The sequence below is a fragment of the Melanostigma gelatinosum genome (assembly GCF_949748355.1).
Source record: "Melanostigma gelatinosum genome assembly, chromosome: 7".
In the NCBI taxonomy this organism is placed as follows: Eukaryota; Metazoa; Chordata; class Actinopteri; order Perciformes; family Zoarcidae; genus Melanostigma; species Melanostigma gelatinosum.
Window position 1 is genome coordinate 6,636,757 of NC_136640.1, and position 25,521 is coordinate 6,662,277.

A 25,521-nucleotide genomic window follows, 5' to 3' on the forward strand; every position below is an offset into this window, starting at 1 on the left:
GTTACTGAACACTGGGACTGCGGCTATCAAGAGACACTGACTATGGGCTTTACGCCCCAAAAAAAAAAAAAAAAGAAGAAAAAAAAAAAAAAAAAACCCAGGTATGTGATAATATGCAATCTATAAATGTCCCTTGATATGATGATATTCGGGTATTTCCTATGATGAGGATACGTCCTTAAAATGGGGAGTATTTGTGTTGTTCCTGAGACATGTAGTATTTAGTCATTGTATTTTCTGATATATTCAACGGGGTGTATTGTGTACTCGTATATCTTGGAGGGGGAATGAGTGGGTGCATTTTTTTGTTTTAGCATTGATTATTTTTTCTTCTTTTAAACTAGGTTTTCAGAGAGGACTAATGGTCCTTACTCTAGTTCAAAAACATATGATATAATCCACATTGTGTAGCCTGTACTGTAATGATATCTGTAAGAAGTAGAGTTTGTTTTTGGGGTTGATGAGTGTTTTACGTTTTAGCGTTATTTTTTCTTCTTTTAAACTATGTTTTCGGATAGGATTCATTTTCATTTGCCTGTCTTTATTTCTATAATATCAGTTCATGTGTTGAGTTCCAATATGATTCAAATTCCCCTTGTTGTTCTGGGAATACCTGCGTTTGTGCATTTTTACGATACCACAGAGGTCTAACATAACTTGTGTGAGCGTATAAGATGTTCTATTTTTCATGTATCAGGGGCGATTCGAGAGAGGGAGTGAGGAGAGCTGCGAATTGGCCCCCATAAAAAAAAAAAAGGGGGGTGGGATCTTCCATTCACTGAGATAGACATTGTCAAAGGTTTTTACCTCAATTAATCATGGTAACTACATTTTGGGTGATACAAGAACGAAGGTAGAGACAAGTCGCGATTCGCAAGAGAGGGTGTTGAACACGGGGGAGATTATGCGAAATCGCGATGCCTCTAAACAGTTTAGCCCTGGTTATCAGGAGATATGACAAGTCGCACTAAGTTTGAACCGGTTAGACAGACCTGCGTCTGTTGCCAAGAAACCTTCCGTGGCCCTGAAGGGTACGGAGGGAACACATGAACACATACACACACACACACACACACACACACACCCCCACCCTCTCTCTGGCGGGCTCCTCAGTTCAAGGGAAGGCCAAGTGCTGATGCAGCAGTATTACACAAAGAAGCGGCCATGAGAAGGTGGGGGCCAAATTGCACACACAAGGCCATAAGAGGCCTGGGGGGAGTTTGAGGAAGAGACCTCGTTAATCATTAGTCTAGAGAAGAAAGGAAGGGAAATCCCCGGACGAAGTCATAAGGGCCAAGTCAGCGGTTTCAAGGAAAACCTAGGTGGCGGTCAGATCAAAAGATTAGCCTGAGGGGGAGCATAAATAACGTGCCCTTGACAGTGGCGGCAGTAAGTCTGCAGGGGAGCTCTTAGCGACACACAGAGAGACCCGGCTTTCTGAAAAATACGCTGATGCACGGGTTCTTTGCCTTAATCAATCAAATGATGTTGGAGATTCTGTTGGAAGAAGTGATTGATGTAGATGGGAAGAATGCGCCTGAAGCGAGCGAACCAGCCCGTGTTGGTATAAATAAGAGTCGTTTGTAACAGCAAGGCAGAAGTGTGGGGGAAACCAGAGGGTACGGTTGGTTAATGCTGAAATCTTTTCTCAGAAGGATTAGACTCTGTCTGTAGACGGCTTTGAAGGGGTTTTTAATACTTAGGTGATTTTTTCGTATATTTTTAGTTAACACTTTTTCTCTGTATTTTGGACAAAGAGATTATACTTTGATTTGAATACAAATAAATAAAAACGAATTGGTACTTTTAGCCCGACTCCATTTCTTCAAATTTCCAGAGAAGCCATAAAAAAGGTGGTCACACCTCACCGGACATCCCCCAGCCCCTGAGGTAAGTTGGAGCGACCTCCAGCACGGCACACTACTGATAAGCATTCCTGACATGCGCCAAACATCCTAATACCTTATTCGAATTATTTTCGCTTTAAACTAAGAGAAGTCCTCCGGGAGAGACCAGCTTGCGTTTGAAAGAGCTTTATATCTGTTTGGGTTCTCAAGCCGGATCTTATCAATTACGAAAGGATTAAGAAAAATCTAAAAACCAAAATAAATAAAAGAGACAGAATAAATACTGGACTCTTATAAAACCAAATAATCGTGAGAGCGACAGACTACCCTGTCTATAGGAGTGGCTGCGGGTCACGTCAGATTAGACAGAAATCCAGCTTTGGACCAGGCTGGTGGTCAGATAATTAAAGAATATTCGGTACAATATTATAACCCGGTAAAGATCAATCTTAGGGTACAGCAGTCAACGAGGCAAAACCAGGGAGGATTGGGGAGAATTCTCTCATCCCCATTCTCCCGCCAGGTCAGATGTGAAGATCATATAGGGAACGGATTAAAACCCAACCCCCCCCTTCTCGCCGCCTCTCACGGCAATACGGGGTTCACACAGGGAGGTCCCAGGTCCACCGGGCACGCGTCACGTGGAGTCTGGGTCCCTCTGGTGCATCGCAAGGGATGATGTATCACCAGCTGACCCCCTGTCGATCTGTGCATCAATGATCGATACGGAGCTCCGTCGGCTCACTCTTTTATGCGTTTCACATAAAAGGCCTCCTATTTGCTTATTACTAATTATTTCCAGATGAATTGAAAAGGTTTACATAAGGAATATAGTTCTAATAACCCAAATAGAAATAATAAAAAAAAAAAAAAAAATTATTAATAATTATTAATTTTTCAATTTTTTATTATTGAATCAAAAAATCGTGAGGGGTCACCCCCCAGATATCACGTAACAATACCAACAATTTGGCAACACAATTATGCTGCAGATTCTTTGAAAGACAGATGTCATTGTGTATTCTATGTTAGTACTGGATAACCTATGAAGTATTCGAGTATGACAGTAATTAACAGCATCACGAGTATGGCAATGACATGCAATTAGGCTCGATCATGGTATAAGCTTCCTGCAGACGGCTCTGTCTGGTCAAAAGAAGCCGGAAGCATGTGAGATGTAACATCAGTAGTTTGCCAGATAATTATCAGTATAATTGGAAAAAAAAAAGTCAATCAAATCGATGGTGTGAAAAAGTCAACCATGCTGTATACAAGTCAAAGTGAGGAGAATCTACTGAGGCATTAAGATATGCTTGTATGAACATTCTGAAATATGCATACCGGCCTTGGTCTTGACATACTTCCAGTATGAAGAGTGCAGCAAACTGATCTATTTGCCGCCCTCTCGAAATCAGAAGAGGACTCTCGAAAATTGAAAGTTCCAATGCTGGCTCATTTTAGGCTGCCAGACATCTATGTAAAGATAACAGAAAATACTGTCTGGGTGCACTGACCTCATTTCAAGTAAAAATGACATAGGAGGAGCAATCTGCCCCTCTCAGCCGTGGCCTGATGGTGGTGGCGTTAGCCGAGTGGACTGAAACATGTGAAACCGATATTATCTAAAGCAGACAGGCTGAGAAGTGTGTGGGCGTGAAGAAAAGTGAGCACACTCCCTTGGTGCTCGTAATTAAAAGCCAGGGAGTCCAGTAGACCGGCAGATATTGTCCATCTATATTTGCAGGTGCCGAACAACATGGCGGCCGGCGCTGTGTTTTAACAGAAAAGCTCCAAGGTCAATTGAAAGAGCCGCCCGACTCTGCGAGAGGACACATACTTAAAGTGACACCTGTTCCTTCCCATTTGTGGGCACTTCACAGCGCGCGACGCCCCGGACCACAATACAGAGGTTCGGCGGTGGCAGCGGACATACAGCTGTGGAGCACGGGCGGGAACGTTTTTAAAGTTCAGTGGCGTCTTCAGGATTCAGCCATGCGGAATGATGGCCGAGGTGCATTCGTATGTGTACTGGTTGGACAGCATGACTCACTGGTGCTCACACAGAGATAGTTTGAGCTCTTTTTTGTGTGATAATTCACACAAAGAAAAATCTGAAAATTGCGATACCTGCACCTGTTTTGATGACAGACGCACAGAAGCCATTATTGCTCGAACTTTGCCACCAGCGCTGATATTTGTTACTGTCTGAAGAGGACATTGTGAGTGTAAAAGACTGAAAGAAACACGATGCATTCATGTCTGAGGATGATCACACTGACGCCTGACATCACAAACTGTCAGCTGTAATCTTCATGGTGTCATCTAACAGCCGTCACTTCAGTGAGTTCTGTCAAATATAAACAGACGATATTTTCCATCGTGCCGCGCGCAAACCTTTAAAAGCTGCCTTTGTGTGACACTGTCTCATCACCCTTTTTAAGCTCTTTAACCTTTTTCTTGACGCAACCATTGTGCTCTGGAAGACATCTTACTTTTGAGCACAAATTGTCAAGTCGCTGCTGAAAACAACGCAGATGTTAAGACACATTTTCCCCCGTGTCGTTTCCTGCATGATGGCCCTCGCACGCTACCAGGGATTGTCTGGTGTCGGTAAAGGAATGCTGGGGCTCGTGCTGTGTCTGTCATGTCTCACCAGTCCCCAGCGCAAGGTACTCCACTGTACTGTGTACAGACTCAGTGACCCAGGCTGACAAAGAGAAGCCCAGTGGGAGCCTGTGCCCTACTCACTGCACAACAGGTAATTATCACCACCATCACCCAATAAGCGGTGGAGTCAAAGGAGGAAAATTGATATGCAGATGAGGTGCTGTGCCTGTCACTACCCTGTGCACACGTGCATAAACAAGAATGGGTGCATCTGAATGTATGTGCACACAACACACACACACAACTCAGCGCTGATACAATTGTCAAGTATGCCGCAGCATAGAGATGAGGAAATACACGCACGCACGCACGCACGCACACACACACTCAAAATTAATTTTGACACCAGCAGATTAGGATGCAGAGGACGCCCTGCAGCGCTCTTTATTAACATATGCCATCACACCGGGGGGTCAGCGTTGCCTAGCAGAGCATCAACAGCACTGCAAAAAGTATTTATCAAATCAACACTGCCTTTTTCAGCTCCCAATACTTCCTGCTCTGCCAGTCTGCCAGTTCCTGCTCAACACAACAGGGATGCCAATTTAACAGCGGAGGCCTCGGCCACACTGTTCTGTCAGACCTTATCGGGCAATACAACTTTAACACCGAAGCAGCTCATTTACACTGCTCAGTTCAGATAGCCCCCTATGATTATCTATATTATATATACATTTATTACCTTGCAAGTCATCGAAGCTGGTATGCTGCTTTCTTCCTGTGTGTGTTTTTTTTTTTTTTTGCTTTTGAGCTTCTGTTGCTCTGCTCCTGGAACTCTACCTGCCTGCCTGCTACTACTTCCAGTAAGGATATCAATTCATTAAGTCACTAAACTGATCTCGTCGAACTGCTTCAATGGCATTTGAGTCCCATCCCTGTTTGTTGCAATCACTGTATGTATGTGACAACTACTTTAACAATGGAGTTAGTAAGTAGAAGTTAGACCTATAGAGGTGGCAGATCCAGACTAGCTAGTTTTAATTAAGTGGTTAAATTCTTCACAAAATATCTTGTCAGTGTTTTGTTTTTTGTCCTAGGTATGAGATCTGTCCCGGGTGTGTGGATGTTTTTGTGTTCAGCATGGATAAGTGCACATGGTGCAGTGATGTTTGCTGATTTTGTGGCCTGAGGCAAATTGTGCAACTGCAGCTCTGTTTGGAACAGCTGGCAGAGATCTAGACAATGCAGACCGTGCATCTGCTCTGTGGGCTGAGAAGGTCTGTGTTTGAATTGTTGAATGTGTGTTTTTGTATGGTTTGACATCACTTGCACTTGGTTTTATTACGTTTTGAACCCTTTTGCTGGGTCTTTGCATCTTGTATTTCGACCAGATGATACACCGTTTCTGTTCATCGGATTTGCCTTTACCCAATAAAGTAATCTTGTTGTTGTATGTCTATAGCTCTGTCGTGCTGTCCCTCCTGCGGATGCATGGGTAGCCTATAGGCCTTAAGTCATGTCAATGTGCCGAGTGTACTCCCATGACTTGCTCATTTAATTTTCAACTGTGTGGCTGGCCAATGAAACTAAAGGCATTGTCTGTAATATGTCAACTTTGTGTGAATTTTTACACACATCCGAGGTTCAGGGAGGGTCAGGAGTCCTGCCAGAAATCCTGGACCTTCTGACAACCGCTTACTCACGACCCTGAAACGGTAAAATATCAATAATCCTTTACACTTCTCAGGGCCCAGCTCTGGGTCCCCTGAATTATTCAGTTTTCTTTCCAGTTCAACGCCCCCTGGGGAGTACCCATAAAAAGTGCTGTGCTAGGGCCAGTCATAACTTTCTGCCACTGAAGGTTGGATTAGTAGGAAAACATTTCCAGTGGGTGTGTGAGGTGCTGACGTTAGTCTTTACCAACATTTTTTTCCATCCCGTAAAAATGGTGAAACTTTTTCAACAGGGATGAAGGGATTCAAATGAAGTAATCCATAGCACCTTAAACTATACATACTTGTTTTTAAATTATGGGTCATTTTCCAACACATTTTTAACAAGGACTTTGACACTTTAATTTTTTTTGGAAAGAGCATTCTGCAGTGTTGAGTACTATTACCGGGTTTTTTGACTCGGAAATGTTATTTTATACACGCGTAGAAAGAACCAATGGCAGTACTCTTTGTATTCGGAAGGGGACATCGGTGCAATCCCCACCTTGTGCGTGTAAGCACTTAATAACAGTAGAGTACTGTATAAGCCAGCAGATATCTGGGCCAACACTTCTTTTTTATGTGCACTGCTTATCGTTTACAGTTCGATTTGCAACTTGAGAGACTGGAGTTGACTTTGAGAGATGACGTTTGACCGGATTGTTTCAGTAACAGTTGCCAGTTTACAAGCTAATTTTAAACCAATAAAAAGCTAAATTATCAAGACACTAATTGATACAGTACTTTTAAATGATAGGATATCTATCAAAACATACACCCACTCTTCATGAGCAAATTTAGATCCCTTGTGGATGCATAGCCCATAACATAAACACATCTGTATACAACAACATTCTAAATTTCCCATTTGCAAACCATTACAGCCAGCCGGTACTAATGCCTGACAAATGATCTAATGTTTATAATGATCCTAGAACTCAGACTTTCACATAATATATCACAAAGTTGTGTTGTAGTTGATACGCTCTTGTCTCATTATAGATTGCAAGCCTAATTTGTCTTGCCTGGTTCCTTCACATCGACCTCAAGTTTACTTCCAAGGATGCGTTGACTTTGATTAATGAGCCAAACATTCTTTTGCAGCCTCGGGGAGATACAGTTTAAAGCACTGAACGTGAACATTCCTGTTATGTAACTGAATAATAGAACAGTTTGAAGACTTACCTGTACACTTTAATTCATTCCTTGTCTCATAAACAGGCCTTCATGTGATGCCAGATTCATTCTTAATTTGATTAGTTTTTGTGTCGATTTTATCGTAAAAGAGTGTGTAAGGTTAACCTACTTCCTCTCTTTACCTCCACCATCAATAAGCAGTTTTTATTCTGCGTATTAACTGCTGGTCTTTTTCATTCCTCTTGAAAAATCCCACCTGGTTTTCATGGTTATGTCTGGGGTGGCAAGCCACAAATCCCGGGACAGTAATCAGTCCACAACACAATGATGGACAAGAGGAAAAAGCCTCTTTGGTCGTTTCACCTCCCATATCTCTTCTCACCACACATAATGTATGCATCCCCCTGTTTTCTTGGAGCAGTCAGTGTTTAATTGTGTGTCTGTGTGTTTAGATGTTGAGTTGGAAGTGTCTTGAAGCCGTTTATCATCCTACACATCAGACCCTGCGGATATGGCACTGTGTCCAGCTAATACAAGCATAATAAGGGCTACAGAGACTTGTTAGTCAGACCCCATGCCTTACAGGGGGGGGGGGGGGGGTGGTTCAGCCGAGGTCTAATGCTCTCGGGCCACACCAAAGCTTCCCAGTTAGAGGCGCAATGTCGCCTGACTCGTGTTACGAGAGTGAATTGGTTGTCAGAGCTAATATCATCCTGGGATTTCTGATATTGTAACATTATTATCATTGTGTCGACGGTAAGTATACACGAACTGTATAACTCATAGTAACATGAATCCTATTTTTACTGCTACTGAAAATCATTAAGTATACCAACGTTAACTCAGGATCGCCCCCTTCAAAGGCACTGAAGATATCCATGGAGACCGAAGTGACCATGTTCCCTCTCCTCTCCTTGTCACTGGCAGGCACAAAATGAATTAAAGTTGGCTTCTCTGTGGTGCATATTCTCTTAAGGAGCTCATTTCCCCTCTGACATTTGAGAATGTGGGTGTTCATGCGTCCTTGTCTGTGTGGGTGTGTGTTGCGCATCTGTTCATAAATAGCCACAGAGTGGGTTTAAATTGTTCTCAGCCAATGTGGATCAAAGAACAGAAACAAGGTTGATGACAAGCTTTAAGGGTAATGTCAAGTTGACATTCACACGCATGCGTGCACTTGTTTCCTTCCAATAATCAGATGCATCTGTATTTCCACATTTAAGTTTCATATGTGTTGTATTTAGGAGTAAACTTGACAGACATCTTAGAGCAGCTCTAAATGGCTGTTAAATGCAATAGCAGTGGAAGAATATTTTATTGTTTTAAGTCACTTTACTTGATCAACCTTAATGTATAAAATGCTGCATGTTGATTCCCAGCCTTGTGTCACCTACACGATAAAACACCGACACACTGGCCTTGGTTCCTATACAGTAGTCCCACACATGCATCATTAGCAGCAAGCCCGATTGTGGTGGGTGGCAGCTGACAGTGGAGTGTAGCTTGTTGTATTCATTTGGCTCCATCAGCAGAGAGCGAGGAAAACATCCAGACACTGTCTGCAGGGTCCAGTTGTCAGATCACTTAGATAGCTCGCCGAGAGAATAAGACAGCCAATGTCAAATAGGACTAAATCGTTTTTTCCTTGACGAGAACATTTTCACTGTTTCTTCTCGCAAACGACTGTTCACTATCTGAGCAAAAAAAGTACAGTTTGTATTATTTATTTTTTCCAAATGAAATAGCTTTTAATGACTTCAACTGATTTCAACTTGACTTGAACACTATTTGCAGACTGGAACTGAACAGCGTGTCAAATAAGCAAATAATAAAAAGATGATTACATTGTTTAAAAAAATAGCAGCAGAGCAGCAAACATACCAAAAAACAAATCAAAGCAAGCTAAGCTCAAGGGTGTAACAGAACTGCTACTAGTCTGCAATATCACACTAATTAACAAACAAATCTTAATCTTTTAAATCTTTCTAAAATCAATCCCAAACATGAGCTGTGTTGTAAACGCCTTCTTTTTTTATTGTCTTGCAATTTGAATCACAATTAAGTGTTTAATTTTGAATCCGGATGTGTGTTTGAACAAAATTCTTAGCATAGACCTACAATAGAATTGACTTATTATGAATAATTGTGGGGAAATGACTGCCTGAATCCTCATGTCAACCACCTCTCCTATTGTGTGTGTCTGTTGAAGAAAGGTGATGCCGATCACCTTAAGCTGTCAAAATATCCGGTACAGCCAGCCGTCCTGGCTGATGACTCATCCCTGCTGTGCTCTTGCTCATGCCGCTCCAGCGCTGTCCCCACAGGAGTTCCCACAGACTTTACAGTTCAGTGGTCAGGCCTTGTTCATTGACTTGTGTCCTCTGCCATGCTGACACAAACTAGAGGCACAGAAGATGTCACATGGTGCGACATTTCAGAGGCGGCGAGTCAAGGGAGTCGAGATAGTCTGCACACCGAAATAGTATATAGAAGAGAAAAAAAAAGGAATTTGCAGAGATGGAGGAGAGGAGAAATGGCATGGACAGGTGGATAAAAATAAACCCATAGGATGCACCTGCAGAATATGCATGTAGCCTATGGATGGATGGACTCCGAAATGTGGCTTTCCTGACCTACACTCTGCGCAAACCGTGAAAATTGGATCCCTGACCACTGCTGTAACCCTTGGCAACTGCCATGAAGCGTAACAGAGTGGCGAAAGTGTGCAGGTAATCCAAGAGATTCCCCTTGTTGCCAGGAGAAACCAGACAAATCAAGCAATCAAAGCCAAAACCACAACCGGATGGGTTGCTGGTGCCGAAGAAGTCGGTTTAATATCTCTCTACCAGGGGGAGAACTGATGCCATGGCGGGTTTCTTCCCGACATTTACCAAATCCTTCGTGAATTGATGCACCCTAAGTGAGGAGCACTTAATGTGCAATGTCCTGGGGATTTACCAATGGCGCTAGAGGATACATTCCTAAATTATTAATCGATTGTGTCTGTAGTATGTGTAAGGTGCATATACTGCACATGCCTGACTCATGAAGAAGTGATGACAGTAAATATACATGGCTTTCTGGGAGACATCAATATGATAAGAAATTACAAAACACCTTAATAACGGGGTGATTAATATCAGTATAACTGTACATTGAACATGTATTTATATGTAATAACGGTTCACTACAGTACTTTAAACATCTTGCCACTATAGTTTTAGGTAAATATTAATAAGAGGAGAGAGACTGCATTTGTTGGAGACACTTTTCAGCTGTGGATTAATACAAGGCTGTGCTCTAGTGCAGCGGTTCCCGAACAGATTGTTTGATTCAAAAGAAGTCTTCAGTAGCGGAGAATAAACAGAAAATAAAGATACTTTTGGGTATTTCCTTTCTTTTATCACCCTGTGATCCGTGAGGGGGTCCCGACCTCAGCTTTGGAATGATAGCGTGAGTATGTTGCTCACTGATGTGTTTTTAATAGTTCCTGGACTGTAAAGGTGTCAGGATCCAGGATCCCTGTCTGACCCGGTATGTGTTTCCCCTGATCTCCTCTCCTCATGTGTGCTGTCATTCCCCTGTTTGTTGTTGTGTGCCATGTGCTCTGTTTGTCCTCTGCCTCCAGACACCTCCCATGGCCGCACCCTTGATTGTGTACAGCTGAGGACACTCCAGCCGATCACCTCCTGCTGCCTGACACACCAGACTCAGGGCCCACTAATGAGTCTCCTGTCACTATATAAGCTCTGGTCCTGCAATCTGGGGTTGTCAGGTCGTACCGTCTTTCACCCGCTGAAACCCCGTGGCATCCTCTGCCCTCCTTGTGTTTGTGGATTACACTCTGCCGCTCTGCCCTCCTTGTGGTCTACGGATTACACTCCGCCGCTCTGCCCGCCGTGTGGTAAACGGACAACACTCGCCGTCAAGCTGCCAGCCCTCCGGTGTCGAGCCACGGGCCTCACACCGTCTATCTGGCTACTCTCTGGTATCGAGCCACGGGACTTCACGCCGTCAACCCACCAGCCCTCCGGTGTCGAGCCACGGGCGTCACACCGTCGATCTGCCGCTCGGGTGTCGGACCACGGGCTCCACACCTGCACGCACAGTCTAAATAAAACCTGTTAAGATTCACTTCTGTCTCCTGTGGTCTTGCGTTTGGGTCCTATCTGTGAACTCCCGTGACAAAAGGAACTCGATGGCACAGAAGAATGAGCGAATAATAACGGCTACAGATTGACTTCTATATTATTGTTTTTTTTATTGGATTTTTTTGACAGAACATTGAATGAATGTGAAGTACATCAAAGCACACACGAAAAATGCTTTGATGTGTTTTGTGTTATCACAGATTGTGAAGGTAACATGGTCCTGAACACGAGTTATATTAGTAATGTGTGGAGGTTTTGTGAGTGGTATTTTTGTGTGTCGGTTTCCTAATCTGTCGGCAAAACAATATTAAGCACAATCTAGGACCAGGATGGTAGCAAGTAACAGTCATGTTAATTTGAATGTGCTAGACAGTGAGACGATTTTTTTTCTTCTTCCCCTCAACACAAACTCCTGCCTGCCAGATAATTCATTTTATATTTGCTAATGAGCAAATAACCTCACTGGGGAAGTTAGTGTGGAAGCTTTAAAAGAAGACTCATGAATAAAGGAGGGGGATAAACAGCACTGCGCTCTCATCAAGAAAATACAGCAAATGGTAGATTGCCAGAAAGAAATCCCACATGGCCAAAAAGAACTCATTAGGAACAACAGAATCGATAGCCGGGTTGTGAGATTGAAGCAAGAATGAGCAAAGGACAAGGCCAGTCCACAGGCTTATTTTTGGATCACCGCTTTGAGATGGTTTTGACTGCCGGCACCTTTCACCACCTTCGCACCGTTTTAAAGTCCATCCTCCGCCTCTGCCCATCCATCCGCGTGACTAACCAGAGAATCCTGTGGTTCAGACCATGTCTCGTGATACAGTATCTGAGCACAGGATGGAAAAGCATCCATTTGAACAGGACGTTTTCATCCACATTCACCACCTGCCAATTACCGCCGCCTTGAGACATTTGTTATGGAAAAAAACTCACGACACCTTCAATATGAGTACACAAGGTACATGGTTGTGTGGTGAAACTGTAAAGCACAACATAAAATGTTGCTGTCAGGAATGTAATGTCGGGGTGTCTTCGTTCTGAAGGCCGAACTTTTAAAGTTCCTAAAACGTTTTCGGTTTTTTTGGAAGATTCAAGTTTAGTAGAAAGCAGTGACAAATGGAAGATCTGTGTAGCTATACATTTTACAGACAAATCTGATAAAAATGTAAACGGAGGTCGACATGTCATTCCTTTATTGAACCGGTCATCTCTTACCTCTACACCTGCAGTGACGCTATATTTACCGGTTACGTCAGCCTCAGGCTACAAGCCAGTTGAACTTAGACAGCTCATCAGAGCAGAGCTATGCTTCCTACCTCCCAAGGTGAACAATTGTGTACTGCTGCTTTTCAGGTATCTTTCAAAAAAGGTGAAGTTAGAAAGCCCGAGCATGTCACAAAATGTTCTTTCAATCCGGCAGATCACATAACAACAGGCTCGTTAAATGACAAACCGCGTGTTGACGTTGATGAGATGGAAGACAGCGTTTACATTTCCACCTGCTGGGGGTCAGATTGCTTCAGGTTTCATCATGTCTTGCCGTTCACCTTGACTGAGTCCCTTAAGGGACCTGGAAAAAAATAAGGCTGTGTTCTGCAGTTAATCTGAAGTAAGTGCAGAACCTGTCCATGATTCATCGCCTGCTTCAAGGGAAGACTTTCTGTCTGTGTCTTTATTTGCCGTATTGGTTGTGTTCACTCTGGTGTCTGCTCCGAAAGTACCTACTCTTCTCTTGACAAAAACAAATAGTCTTCATCTGTTTGGCATGGAGGAGAGCAGGTACGAAAAGGGAGAAAACATGACCGGATGTAAAAAGATATTCAGAGGAGGTAGGAGATGAGAGGGCAGTGTGAGTGAAAAGATGGTGAAGACGGCAGCGACAGAAACCTCTATGTACTGTACTAATTGCGTTGCCTCATTAAGCACAAGCTTCTCACACAACTGAGAGAGTGTTGGTGATGAGAATCAGGAGTGGAAACCACTCAGTTGAGTCAGGAGCAAGACGTAGCTCGGCCTCCTTGACACTGTTATTCCTCGGGTCATGTCCAATCAGCCGGGTGCCAGCCTAGCTCCTCAGTCTGTGCACTTTACTTCAGAAGGAACTCCTGTCCATTAAGCTCAACCTGCCTGTCAGGTCCAGTGCTAAAAGCTTACCTTGGTGACCCAAGCCAACCATTAAGCTGTAGACCACACTAACTCCCGTAGGTATTTACAACCTGGGCACAGCATTAAACTTATACGGTGCCGTTACCGCATCCTGCCCAGATAACATGCATTACGGCGGCCATATTGCTTGAGTAGGTGGCTGAGTAGCAGTTCATTTTGTTGTCTCTATGCTAACACACCTTTAGGCACTTTGGATTACTTCACCAAATGCTGTGAAGCTGATATAAGTGTAGAATGACATCTGATGATGTGTAACCAGCTACTAATGCCCACATGCTGTGTTTGTACCCCCTCCTCCACCTAAGTCCTACTCCAACTCTCACACATGAACACTTCAATGAAACAATAAACAGCAATTTCCTCCCTGCAAGCATGATTAACACTAAACTGGAAAAGGGGATGAGTAGCTGTATGCCATGATGACCAGATAGGCTGCACGTGGGGAGGATAGAAAGGCTGAGATTGATTGCCAATATCACCCAGCGATTAGAGACAGATAGCAATGGATTCCAGGGTACTTTCCTCACAGAACAAGTCACAGAACGAAATTACGAATCATCACTGAGGAACACTGAGGCTACCAGTGGAATCAGTTTGAAACTCCAGGTCGGAGCCTCCTGAATGAAGCAAGCTAGGGTTGACTTTTCTTTAGCTGCTGAAAGGGTAGCCTACTGAGTCATCTTAATAAATCAATAAGTCCTTGACAGGCGTTTGACTCGCACAGTGTGGCAAAATACCACACATTTCAAAGTAATGCAATCCAGTTGGACAACTTCCAACTATATGGTCTCCAAAATTACACCTTTCTGACTCAATCTCAAGAAAAACATGAAATGTTTCATCGAGGTAAGGTATTTGTTGATGGCCTGTGGCTTTAGATGGCATTACATTGAACACAGATTTCTATTTTCCGAGTCAGCCTTGGCATTTTTACGACATGTCCCAGGGCTTTCACGTCCCTGCACACAAACCTTCTTGATGACATGAAAATTGAACAGCACCGCACACTTTCCAGTCCGTAGCCACTGGTTTAACTTCCTCCAAATTCTGCCACACTAATTTCAAAGTTCCTGTGATAAAGCCATAATCTGTGCATCACTAATGTTTAATAATGGTGTAAAATGAAGTCATGGTCAATCAAAGTTGGTACAAATGGGTATCTCTAACTCTCTAAGGGAGTTTAAGGGGACCCAAAATAGATTTTACATTCAGCTGAAAAGGTGTGATATTTCTGTACTGTTTATGGTTCTTTACATTAAAATCTTACATACACTGGGCATTGAGAAACTTCAAAAACTCACTGGTGCTTTGGTTACGCTATCAGGAGCTGAGCATACAGGCACACTACCCGTTATGTATGTTGTCCTCTATTCAGTAAATACTGTATGAGCAGGGGCGGACTGGCCATCGGGGATACCGGGGGAATCCCCGGTAGGCCGACGGGGTTTGGGCCGGTCTCTGACATCGCCGGCCCCGACTATATTATATGCTTCACAGAACACGTTCAATTGACTCTAATACCGAAAGTCAATAATCAGTGAAAACTGTATCAACAGTATAAACTGACATTATACTACTCCTCGCGATCTGAGACGCCATAGCACGGCTGGACACTACGGTGCTTTTAAAAACTTTTCTCCATAACCGCGGTCTGCGCCGTGCGCTCGTGCCGGGCGACGGTCGGGGCGGGGCCGCGGAGGTGCGAATGGCCGCGTAGACCGGCGAAATACAGGGGCGGCTCGACTGTCACGGCGTCCATGAATCGAGGACTTCTTACTGGAACTGAAACGATGTACTGGGATTAAATTCTTTGTCAACAAAGAATTTGGTAATTGACAAACTGCGTTTGTTTTTTTACATCTGCAGTAACGTTTTTATGAATAATATTTGATGGCTCGTGCTCTTGTGTGGTGGAATGCGTGGATCCGCTGCAGGTCTGCTGGATTGATGTGCTTTGTTGTCATATGAATATATGTGACTGGTTCTTATGACTTTGTGGCTGTCATTGTGTTAATTACGTTGATTTGACTATGCGAGTTACAAAGCGAGCTCAAACATCTGGCACGACAGTGGGATAGGCTGAAGGCATCAGTATTTGAGGAGTACACAACCAAGACAACAGAAGCCGGGCCGGAGGATGCTGAAGATGAGGCTGAAGATGAGGCAGAGATGGTTTACAAAAAGTGCTCATCTTGCAAGGACTGTCCAATCTGTTGCTACCGAGTTCTGAAGCAGTACAACCTCCTGACAGATGCATACCACATCATAGGCCTTGCATACAGGTTCCTGATGACCCTCTCTGTCACACAGGTAGCATGCGAGCGAAGCTTTTCGACGCTGAAATATATCAAAAACAGGCTCAGGAGCTCGCTCTCTCAACAGCACCTGGAGGCTTTTATGTTGATGGCTACTCAGACAGATGTTTTGCAGATGCTGGACAGTGAGAAAAGCATAGACAGTGTTGCATAAAAGAGTGAGCTGCTGCAAAAACCGAGCATTGAGTGGGCAGCGCGCTGTGTATTGAGTGGGCCGGTCTGACAGTAATTCCCGGGCCACTTTTTCCCCCCAGTCCGCCCCTGTGTATGAGTAATTGGTACTACTTCCTTTACTACTTGCTTGACATCACACAGCAGAAAAAGCAATCTGATCACTATAAATGTTCCTATTCAAAGAAACCCATAACCCATTGGTGTATGTTGATATCGCATGCCTGTATTAAAGCCCAGTGCCTTGAGGAACGAGTGCAGTACCACGGTTCATCTTCCAGAGGGATGGAAGGCTGAGAAACTGTTCGACGATGGAGGAATGCTGACTGCAAATAATCCTCCATGTGAATAAAAACATACAGCTGGAATCGACTCAAAGATGATCCAGAGACATTGGAGCAGAGCAACATCATTGGTTATGGCTGCATAACAATGATGAGGTTGTGAAGTTAACTTTTCCTCTTCTGCGGCTGCTGGTTCAGAGTTTTAAAGAGGGATACAACTTATACCGTTGGAATGTGTGAAGTCTTAGCTTTCCTAATGGCATGGTGTTTATGCAGGTTGCGTAATGTAGCAAAATTGCTAGCACAATTGCTAGCGCCACTATTGGTGCATGCACCGTTCGTGTGTTTTCTTTGCTACCTTCTCATTAGTTGCTTTGCTCGGTGCTGGAATTTTGTTTTGGTTATCATGGGATTTTAGCCAAGCTTCTTCCCTGTTGGGAGTGAAAGTGTGTTTTTTAAATTCCAACGAGTGGCTGGGCGGCTTGCACTCAGTTCAGCCCTTTGTGGGCCTTGTCTACAAATAGCAGCATTGCCATTCTTGATGAAATGCCAAAGTGTATACAGGAACAGCTCCGTGGAATGAGCAAAGTAATGTTCGATGCCAAACAATCTTTATGACCCTCAGCTGTACATATTTATTACGCTGACACATGCTTTTTTGTTACACTGCTGTCAGTTGTCACACTAGCCTAAAAGACAGACATCGCTTGTATCAACAATAGACAAATAGGCTTCCGAGTTTGATGTAAAGGATATTTATAATATTCAATTTACAGACCCATCCCACAAAAGAGGAAGATACATTTCCCAGCAAGACTATTCGCAAAAATAGTTGTATTCAAAAAAAGATCTACATTTTGAAAAAGCAAGTGAAATACTCAGCATCTAACCCAAACCCTGACCCTAAAAATCTATTTCCCCACACGCTGAGAAAAAACCCTTTGAAATGACAACATTTCATCGGTTAAATGCTTCATCTGAATGCTTGTCGGGACAAGTGTAAGCCTGTGATTCCCCCTCACACCTCTCTCACTCTCGAACACTAAGAGGGTCGTCAGATGATGCAAAGAGAAGCCTCTTAAAGGGTAAGCGTGAGTGAAAGTGACAGAGGAATAGAGGGCAAGCGAGAGGAAGAGAAAGAACTCGTCATTGAGTTTATTAAGAGAAAAGAGCAATTGAGTCTGACAAGAGGGCAGCATCGGCACTGGCGCTGGCAAGAAAGAAGTCGAGGCTGAGAAGCACTTCAATGCATGATTGGTAACTGATGCCCTTGACTTCTCCCCTCGCAAATTAGGTATAATGTAACCATTTCTGCATGTCCCGCTGAAGAAGAAGAGTCTGCACTGCATACTCTGAGGAGCCTTGCCGGAGAGGACGAGCAGTTTGCTGCAAACCAAATAAAGCCGTGCCTTATTTCCACTGTGACACTTTAGGGGAATCGCGTACCAGAGCACTGCTCAGTTCTGCAAATACGACAGGAGCACCAGTGTGTCACAGCAGCATCTTTTCGCTCTTTTTTTAAAGAGCTCACTGATGGCGGACCGTCTCCACTGCTGCTGCTGTTGAGCCATTTAGGCAGAAAATAATTTGAATCAGCTGTCTGATTAGCACGTCCTTGGGAACTGTCTCCATTCCGCGGGGTAACTCGCTGCAGCTGAAGATTGGTGGTAGGTTTCGTCAACACTCCTCGGAGCAAGCCTAGAATATGTTAATTAACTCATTGATTGAGGTGGGCGGTTCATTTTAAAAGCAGAAGTTGAGGTCTCTGGTGTGGGAAGACGAAATGAAGAAGTAAAAGAAGAAAAAAAACACTGCTGTGCATATCAATGCCGACATCAGTAGCTTTTGCAATCCATATTCCTTCACACCAAGGACACATAAAGTATCTATTTCTCATTGGGGCATCACATGCAAAATAGACCAACCAAGAGTGTTTTTGCATGAATTACTGAATATGTGATTCTTGCTGGTGGGGGAAGTACAACAGGGGAGTTTTGCTTTTGAGCTCATTTCAGAAACTGGGTTAAACTTTTAGCGTTGGTGCCATTGCTTGCTTTTGCAAAGATAAGGACAACAGCAGCTTTAGAAAGCCAGTCAGCCTTCATCGAGGAGTGTCGAACACGTTCTGAATTGCGTTATTGTCAAAAGGCCTTGGCATTCACTGTGATTGTCTCCGGAATGTCATGCACGTATGGCGCATGCCATCTCGTATTTTGTGTCAACGGGATGCTTTTGTTTCCCGTCCCCACCGCCACTCGTTTTCTCTCCATCCTTGGATTGGCAACCCAGCGTGGGAGAGGGGCCTCTACGTTGAGCAAGAGGTAATTGAAAAGTGCAGGAAACAAATCTTTTCAATCCGATTCTGAAGGCTTTGTCCTCGCGCCGTGCAGGCAAATGTGCCAATTGCAAAACAAAGCACATCGCATTTTGCACCAGATAACAGCGCCAATGTTCAGGGAAAGCCAGTCTTTGTGGGATCGTCGCAAGACTCCTTCGCTTTGTTTGTTTCCTCCATACGAAAAAAGAATAATATGCAGAGCGCGTGCAAATCAAATCCAGCCTTCATTCTGTAGATTGGACTTCACTCACACTCGGTTCGTCTGTCTGTGGAGAGTGTTGATTATCACAAAATAAAAGGCATAATGTCACTCACTCTGTGCACAGCTGTACAAAACGGTTTCTCAGACGGCTCGAATTGCTCAATGTCACCATAACACTTCATGCGTGCACAAACAGACATACACACAGTTGCATATCTTTATTTATTTGTTGCTGTGATTTCTCCAGCTTTTCAGAGACACTGGATGTTACCTGTATCCATTTATGTAATATAAATTGTACAGCTGAGAAACATTTGGTCTGTGAGAGTTTCTTTGTCTCTTTTTGGAAAATGAATCCGACAAAAATGTCGAGCAGTTGCTGAATGCTAAAGATCTGTGGTGAGCACTGCTATATTTTTCTGGCCGGATCAATACCCAGCCGTCTGCAATGTCAGAAGGAGACACTCAATCAGAGTTACAATCAGATTGTATCACAGTGTGCATGTCCTGTAAATGAATTTAACCAGCACATGCAAGTCTAGTCAACTTTCTATCGAGACAAGTCGGCTGACAAACAAAACGCAGTACCCCAAAAGAATGAGTCGGTGCAAGATGTCAATTTAGAAAAAAGAAAACGTAAATGTCACAATGAAAACAAATCATTTAAAGCGGCAGCCATGTTGTTACATAACGTCAAGAGACAAAGCTAAAAAACAGCTACATTGAATTTACTACACTTTCACCATCAGCATGTTCAGCTATAAATGTTGTCGTTTTGCAGCATTTAAAACACACACAGCTAATTAGTTTTTCAGCTTCAAACTAATTATTTACACATTTGTGCAGCATATCTCTTTTCACACGAATGAGCTTAAAGCTGGCGAAAAAAGGCAGTGATCTGCTTTGATGCACACAGTTAACGGGATGCGATGGTAATGTAGATTAAAGGGACTGGGAAGGTATTACATGGCAAAAAAATACACGCAGGCTTCTGTTTCCATTTTCACCATCTGGGAAGAAGCTGTCTGACAGCAGAGCTCTGCAGTGCAGCGCTAGCTCCATCTGTTGGAGCAGCAGAGGAAGGCCTCGCTGTCTCCGAGCAGAGCTCATTGTGATGAATGGTAGAGGAAAGGAAGCGTGGACTATTATGGTCTGGACTAGAGTAAGGGGCTGCCAAAAACCGCTGCAGGTTCTGTAGCTATACTGGTACCCACCATTATCCCTTTAGTGCTTACTGATGTCCACAGCACCAGTGCAGTGGGTAACACTGTCTCAGCACGAAGGCTCTGGGTTGGAGCCGGCTTGGATCCTGTTGTGTGGAGTTATTTTCTCTGGCTTCCTCCCACAGTCCAAAGACATGCAGATTAGAATAATTGTTGACTCTAAATTGCCCGTATGTGAGCGTGAATGTCTCCGAGTCTTGATTGACTGGCAACATGTCCAGGGTGTAGCCCTACCCCACCTCTGTTGGGGTGGGCTCCAGACCCCTGCGACCATAAAGGATAAGCGGTTACAAATAGTGGATGGATGGATCGATTTTAAGGCATTGAGTGATTGGAGTATTTAAGCCGGTACCCAATATATGCTGGTACATGCTTTTGAAATCTTAGTATCCCATTGTAACGAAATGAAATAGTGAAATTATACTTATTATTAAATATCATTGTTAATGTACTAATTGTTATCACTGTCTAGATTTGGCCTTTGTGAAAGTTCTCACATGATTAAGGCAGTGAAAAAACTAATTTACAAACGCTGGAGGTGAAAGGCTTTAAATGGACCTCATTTCGTATTTCCTTAGTGTCTTACCGTATCATAATTCAGTACCTGTCAGCTCTGGTGGAAGGAGGCAAGAAGGGTAAATCCTCATTAGTCGCATTTGATCTTGTCTTTATCTGAGCTTGTGGGGAGATGATGAAGGCCGGGCTTTTTATTGCCCTACAGCTGCAGAGAAAACCCCCTGGACTGCGCAGAAATGCAAGAGGTAGGGCAAGTGTCCACGTGCGTTCTAAAACAGATTATTTCATTTTGAGGTTCCCATCAACCCTATGCAACGCTGGAGCTCATTCCAGCATGCACTGTGTGAAAATTCTCACAACGAAATACCGAATAATGTGTAATTCTTCGGGGATCAGAAGTCCGAGCTGCTCACCTCGTATTTATTAATCGTCCCCTTAGCTCAACTGTTTAAGATTACAGTATGTAGGGATGTCTTCTGTAAATGAAATGGAGGAAGTTGGAATGTTGAAAAGTCGAGTGTTTAAATCTTTGTACATAAATTCCAGATTTTGAGTACAACTTAACTTCAAGTGTCTGTTAATCTTTAGGGGGATACTAAAAATGCCTTCCATTTCTGCCCAACTCTATCGAGCTCTGATCGTTCAAATGACCACGAGGCTGCTTGTGTCCAGATTCCCAGTAGTTTCCACATCGGTACATACTGGCCTAAAGAAAGTTAAGGCAACTTGCTCACATCCAGTTAGTCTTGATCTCACTGTATTTTGCTTAGCTTTCGTCCCCAAGGTGCTCATTTTGTTGAGCAGAAAACAACTGACAGCAGATGTACTGCATCTGTTGCCAGAGTGATTGTATAATTCCTTGGAGGAAGGCTGCATTTGGACAGTTAGCTTTTTTTTAAGGAGTACAGCTCACACAGGAGACACCTTTGTATTTGAATCGAAAACATTTTTCTAATATTCTGGATAAAAGACAGTGAGCAGTGTAACCGTGTTCTTATTCAGCCTGTTGTGATGTCCATATATTTTTCCAATATAGGTGCTGGATTTGAAATTCACTGCACATCTATTGCCTCTACACAGCTCTCAATATGGCGATGTCTGAGGTAGCTCGTAAATAGTTGTACAAATGTTCTGAATATCATGTAGAGAACCGTTTAATAGTTTTACTGTACCGGTGCAAGGTGTGCAAAATGAAACTGGAACAGCCTCTATAAACTAAATTGAATACTAATGATGAGAGGAAGTGTCTTCACACGTTTCACTCCGGTCTCTGCCTGTAAACTGACGGAAATAAATGAGAAATGCATTGCCAAATGGAGCTGTAATACTGCTTTACAGCTGTCTGGGTGATGCCTAGTTTATGAGGATTACAACCTAGTTTCAGGGGATTACAAACACACACACACTAGTTATTCCTACATGCATACAATGTGCAAACATCCCACCCCTAAATAGATAAATAACAGAATTAGTCTGTAGGGAGGTGTGCGATTCTAATTAAACGGTGCAGGTTTAAAAACAACGCTGCACATCTGTTTCCACAAATTACAAATGTTCACTGAATGGAACCCAGATAGTGTTGTGTACCCAGCACTGTCCTTTTCACTAATGATTATTCCAGAGTGAAGAGCCGAATGTATCGCCATTTGTCCAGGCAACACTGCATCCAGTAATTAACACTGATAATATATACATGGAGGTTTAATTAAACACCTCCAGGCAGGGATACATGCAGCCCGTGTTTGAAGATATGATGGCAGAATATGAAAGAGAAATTAAGGTTTGGCATGTGTTGTTAATTGGAGGTATTGACAAAGAAGAAGGTAGAAATTAAGAGTTTATTAAGATTGCGGTGCTTTATATGTTAAAACAATTTTTTTTTTATCTTTATGAGCAGAATAACTATGGTTCATTTTCAAAACAAAATCAAAAAGTGTGTCCCACGACATGTCGTCTTGCCGTGACTGTTATCATTAATTACAGAGAGCCATTTAAAAAAGGATCTGCAACATTTCTTTCTTTCATGTTTAAATGCAGCCAGTGGGCATCGTACATGCTGTCTGCAAATGAAACTACCCAGCAACATGTTCATAGTGCTGTAGTAAGGTTTCAGTGAGTGTGTGCTGCTCTCGATGAGTTCAAATGTGTTGAGAAGAGGTCTTTATGCTTTGAATTCAAATAAACTTGTTTTCTTAACGGGTCATTAACAGGCTATTTGGTTGCATATAAAGTGGCCATTGTCATCCTTAAAGCTTTTTATTGAACTTGCACAAGACAGTAGGCTCTGGTTACATTGTCTTCTGACTCGAGGCAGACCCATATGAGACGATACTGCAAGGCTTGTGGTTTTAGAGGATTGTGCACTGAAAACCACACAACAGCTGGTGTTTCAAAATGTTCTTTTCTTTCTTCTAATATCTCTGAACAGCTGAGAGTAGCAAGGGACCGTTTGTTCTCTTCAATGGCCACGAGATGACAGAGCCACTTTGTGGGCCGTACGCAGACTAATTAGTCCTCGTCGTCCTCTCCAGAAGGGACTGAGCTCCATTAAGGTGAAGACAAATGAGTGGACGCTGAAAGTCTCTAATGTGTGATGATGCCTGTTCTGTGGACAGGTGAATCTTAATCAGGCACGTGAATAAATACAAACAGTTTCCCATAGGTTTAAGCGCCAGTCTTTAAAAAGGAGTGAAACAACATGCAGCCAGTAGATGGCATGACTGAATCACTCCTAACAGACAGTCGCAGATAAGTGTCCAAATGTTTGTCTCGCGTCACGTTGACATCTCTGTTCAAGACGTCTCAGGTTCAAACTTGTAATTCATGCTGGCTGTATGAGCAAATGTTGTGTTGTGTTTCATGGAAATAGAATGTAATTCGCAAATTTCTTCGACACAAATGCCAACTTCAGTTTGAGACATGAAGGAAAGAGGGCTTACAAGAGCTGGTGTGTAAAATATATAAGCAGCCACTGTTGCAACAGACGTGCTGATAGATACATTACCGAGAGCCGCTCGCTGTACTTTGTGTTAGCAGTGCTCTGACGAAGAGGATACTGACTGTTTGAGAGCAGTCACTTTCAACAAATATTGCCTCAGTAACCTCAAAAGCCCAAATCATCCTTTGCCATTGTATTCAGTAAACAAACTAATTATATATATATATTTGTTTATTAATTGATTAAAGTAGACTACATCTTCTGTATTGCTGTTCAACATGGCAGTCTTGAAAAGATTAGAAGACATTATGTCAATGGGGTGAACAGAGGGTGTCCAATTCATGAAGGTGTCTGCTTCAAGATTTAAATCACCACAAAATGAATTCTACATCGAGGAAAAACATATCTGGTCTGGCGTGTTAAACAAAATTTGAATAACTTTTGGATTGTCATTCCTATTTCGTCTTCTTTTAACTGTACCCGAGGATTTATTTTTTTTTCTTTTACCAAAGACAAATTTTACAGACAAGCAAAAAAAGAGATTTAAAGTGTAATGTCTGTTGTTTTTGTTTGGCAATTGCAAGAAAAGCATTCTGCGATTCAATTCATTCCAGACTTGAAAACAGAATGGCCTGACAGAGACTGTGCCACAGTCCCCTCAGCATTTGGCGACGCTATCCCGCCCAGCCCTCCCCTTGTTGATCAGAGGCAAAGTTGCCGACGCCACTGTGTCGCATTCTGGGGATAGCTGCACATAGGGACGCTGTGATGTGCCACCTGGCCCTTGGCCCTGCTGGTCAAGAACTCTCCCTGACCTCTCCATTAAAACTCGTTTGCCATTGAGAGCCACGTCAGGGAGAGTCTCTGAGGACCACTTGCGTGCATTCTCCCCGTGATGAAGACAGACCAGAGGGAGATTGCCGACACCTATTGGTGAAGCTTTGCCTGCCTCTTGCTCTCCATAGGCCCATGTAGCTGCCCGGCCCCAAGAACTGCACAGTTGCAGATCAAAGATTGCCGATTTTGGTCTGCGGCCAACAGACCACTCTGTGCCTCCTCGCCCCATTACTAATAAGTATAAGCTCTAAAACAGCATGGTGTCTGACTGATGCAAAGCCAGAAAGATTTCAAAGTAAATAATTGTTAAACCTGATGAAGAATTACATTAAAGAAATTATTTTTTTTCATTTTGAACACTATAAACACACAACAAAGTTTTGGGCATGAGAGTGAAACGGCTAAAACTTGTTTGAACATTTTACAATTCTTAAAAGAACAATCTGTCATTTTTTGATTTAGAAGGGAATTTCAGTCACCCGTATACGATTATTCCAGTATTGTCTTGCCCACCCTGTGACTACACCAGACTAAAATGATTCACATTATGCCACACCTGCATGCGTCAGATGACACACTATTCTTGGGTGACCGTCCCCTCAGATGTTATAATAAATTCTCCTTTACCTCTGAACCCCCACTTCTCATCAGACTATTGTGAAGAGTTGTAAGTGTAAAACAGGTGTTTGGTTTGTTTCCCACATTTCGGTCACCAAACCGAGACCCTTTCTCATCCCAGACACAGCATCTACACCCTCAATAACATGTGCCGTAAGACCTCACATGTAGCCTACACCATGTTTGTCTGAGTGGTCCTCAGCAAAATGATAATATTTGTCCGAGGAGCTGAGAGTAGATGCTAGAAGGCCCCTGACACTTGGTCCAACTAGCTGGAAAGACACTGTCTCCACCTGTTGCAGGTCAGGGGTTAATGCTTTGAGGTCAAAGGTTGTTTACACAAGGCTGGTTTGGGGCGCTTGCTTTCTCTGGCTGCAACAGTTCCCACCCCGGGTGCTGAATGTTTGAATCAACAGTTAAGACCAATCGGTGAGATAAACTGAGCTGGTTACTGAA

General features: G+C 43.2%; 1 protein-coding gene across 1 annotated transcript in view; it reads left to right on the forward strand.

The window, feature by feature from the left end:
* Positions 1-1,786: 1,786 nt before the first annotated feature.
* clmpb (CXADR like membrane protein b) overlaps positions 1,787-25,521 on the forward strand; it is a 185,055-nt gene continuing 161,320 nt past the window's right edge. Inside the window, exon 1 of the mRNA XM_079271488.1 lies at positions 1,787-1,890. The gene's annotated coding sequence lies outside the window, so the exon portion shown is untranslated. The remainder of the gene's footprint in view (positions 1,891-25,521) is intronic.